Genomic DNA, 3,364 nt, shown 5'->3' with positions numbered 1-3,364 from the left:
AATATTAAAATCAAAGCTTTGGACAATGAGGCAATCCTTTGCTACCATCGCATGTGGATCAGCCCCAAAGACATCTCTGTTGAGCGAAGAATGCTATTTGGTGCATGCTTTGCATTACGTTCCCTAACCACATGCTCTATACTCAGGCTAAGTGTGTATTGATCCATTCAAATGTGATTTACACGGGGCGAAAAAGTGTGTCATAAATCTTTCCTGCTAATTAAAATTGGAGCTGAAAACATATGTAACTTCCCGTGACTGCATTGAGGAGGTTTGATTTCCAAAGAATTAATATTGGTTAAAAATCTGTATTGTACGGCTGTAAAAAAAAAAAAATCTTGACAGGCCACCCTGATTTAGCACATTTCACAGACCTAATAAAAAGTGAACAAACCACTAGGAGCTCTTACGTAATTTCTTTCCCTGTACACTAATCTTCTTAGCTATTGAATGTGTTGTTATTATTTATTTTCTATTGAGTACTCATAGCGCTAATGCTGCTTCACAAGTAGCTTACAAGTCGTAATATATTCTGAATATTCAAAAAAGGTTTGGGAAGGGACTATAACGTTGCTTTACAGATAATAATGAAAACCAGATAGATGTATATAAAAGGATACAAAATGTTTTTATTATAGACAAATACTAAAACCAATAACAGGACATGGTAATTTAATTTTGAATTATTTCAAATTTTTTTACAACTTGGGCTTTTTTTGTGCCGCTTAAAGCGCTCTTTAGTCACCATGGACATGAAGAAGAGGCTCACCTTGGAGCTGAGGAACAGGAAGGCGGCTGAGGTTAAAGAGATGGTTTTGGATAACTGCCGCTCAGATGATGGCAAAATTACAGGCCTCACATCAGACTTCGTGAACTTGGAGTTCCTGAGCATGATAAATATCAACTTGTTATCGGTGTCCAATCTTCCAAAACTTGAGAAATTAAAGAAGTTGGAACTCAGTGACAACCGGATTTCTGGAGGTTTAGAGGTTCTTGCAGAGAAAACACCAAACCTGACACACTTAAATCTCAGTGGTAAATAAAATTAAGGACATTAACACTCTTGAACCACTGAAAAAACTGACTCATCTCATGAGTTTAGACCTGTTCAACTGTGAAGTGACCATGCTGAATAACTACAGAGAGAGTGTATTTGCATTGCTGCCTAAGCTTACTTACCTTGATGGCTTTGATGCTGATGACCAGGAAGCTCCAGATTCTGACCCAGAACCAGATGGAGAAGATGCAGATGAAAATGGAGAAGATGGAGAGGATGATGAAGATGAGGAAGAACTTGATGAAGATGAACTTGATGAGGAGGATGAAGATGGAGTGGATGATGAGGAGGATGTGGAAGAAGAGGAGGAAGGAGAAGAGGAGGAGGATGAAGATGATGATGTACCCCAGGGAGAAAAAACGAAAAAGGGATTTGGAAGATGAAGGAGAGGATGACTTTGATGAGGAGGAAGAAGATGATGAATAAAATACAAAAGGCTACTGGATCTTTTTATATGGACTGTCTGGGGTGGCCACCAGTGCATGTGACAGTGTCTGCTGATGGGTCACTGTATACCGCTGTTCACCGCCACCCTGTTCAACTTTTTTGTTTTCCCTTTTTGTGTAGATGTGTAGGGTTGAGAGATGAGACTATTATGGTCTGAATGAAACTTTTGTTTGCCGCTTTATATTTAAAGATGGCCATCTGAGCTATTTGCGGTGTCAGATCGTAGGACGCCCTCCACTGCCTTACCCCATAATTTTTTTTTTTTAACCCTCTTGCCCTGGAATTTTCTGTGAAAGTTCTGTGGTTCCTCTGATCTGTGAATGGTGCACGGCTGTTTAAATCTGAGGATGATTCCAAAGACAGTCTCCCTCCCTCTATCCTGCATCCTTTTGTGTTAAAGTCATGCCTTAATGTCAATGTGTTCTGCTTTGTTTATCTCCCAGATACATGTATATGATTAACATTTGCGTATTTTGGCAATAAGATTTCCATTGAAATTGTAAAATTACAAGCTTTGTCTTTAAAGGAAAAAGGGCGGCACAGTGGTGTAGTGGTTGGCACTCTCACCTAGCAGTAAGAAGGGTCACTGGTTCAAATCCCAACCACAACACTACCTGCCTGGAGTTTGTATGTTCTTCCTGTGCCTGCATGGGTTTCCTCTGGGTACTCCAGTTTCCTCCCACACTCCAAAAACATGCAGGTAGGTTAATTGGCTTCTGTCCAAAATTGGCCCTAGTATATGAATATGAACCTTAGATTGTGGGCTCCTTGAGGGTAGGGACCAATGTGAGTGTGCAATGTACAGGGATAGGGGTAGACACTCACTCAGGTTGAACTGGATGGACTGGTGTCTTTATTCAACCTTACTAACTATGAAACTATGAAACATAGCAGGTACAAATGTATGGCATCCAAAGAAGCACTTGATCCAGACATCCGACAAAGTTGCAAATAGAGTAATAGCGCTTCTTACCTAAAGAACAGGCAAATCTAGCTTACAGGTCGCCCTCAGTCTCTGACAGATGTGATGCCTAACACACCAGATTAAATGTGCTCACTGTCTGGCATCACCGGCCGAATGTGGACGTGATGGCGCCACCACGCATACTCATGACCCGGGAGAGCTTTCAAAACTACATTGACCAAGAGGCCGAGCGGCAGATATGGGGGGAGGGGGTGTGATCATCGGTGCGGATAGGGAAAAAATGGAAGTTTGAGAGTCTGGACCCCAACCCAGACCCATCAAGGAAAGGCAAGCGGACTATCTCGGTACAGTTTAAACAATTACAAAGAGATGTTCATAAACAAGTTAAAATTTGACAATAGTTTAACCCCCGAAGGAGCTGCTAGTTTTTATTGAGCTTACCGTTACCTCACCTGCTCGCCTCTCCGTCCTAAGGGTCCCGTTGGTAGATAACCCAAAGAATGTTAATTCTGACACATATTCCTTTTTCAATATTTATTTGGGATAAACACAAAGTCCTTTAATAGAGAGTTGGAGAGTTAAGGGGAGTTCAGGTGCCTGGTAGTTATGCGGGTTATGCCACGTACACACGGTCGGTTGGAATGCGTCTTATCGCACTGTGTCGTCAGATAATCAGACTGTGTGTGGTATGCATCGGACTGATTCTGTCCGAATCTCCGTCGGAACCAATTTTCCAACATGTTGGAAATATTTCCCGACCAACTGGGCCGGTCGGACGTAATCCGATCATGTGTAGAAAATTTTGATCGGACCAAGTGCCACGCATGCTCAGATCAAATTCCTACATCAAAGCTATTGGCTACTAGCCTGAATCTAGTCCCATCGTAACGAAATTACGTCATCACGTTCTGAAAGATCTGATTTTTCGACAACTT

The 3,364-nt window shown here is 41.8% G+C and overlaps 1 pseudogene; it reads left to right on the top strand.

Moving 5' to 3' along the window:
• The first annotated feature begins 683 nt into the window (after positions 1 to 683).
• LOC143963240 (putative acidic leucine-rich nuclear phosphoprotein 32 family member C) lies at positions 684 to 2,009 on the top strand (annotated as a pseudogene).
• Positions 2,010 to 3,364: the final 1,355 nt, after the last annotated feature.

The sequence above is a fragment of the Lithobates pipiens genome, unplaced genomic scaffold, assembly GCF_037356315.1.
Source record: "Lithobates pipiens isolate NorthernLeopardFrog02 unplaced genomic scaffold, aLitPip1_a1.2 Scaffold_8, whole genome shotgun sequence".
Classification (NCBI taxonomy): domain Eukaryota; kingdom Metazoa; phylum Chordata; class Amphibia; order Anura; family Ranidae; genus Lithobates; species Lithobates pipiens.
The sequence above is the reverse complement of the archived record's forward strand: the minus strand, read 5'-3'. Positions and strand labels throughout refer to the sequence as shown.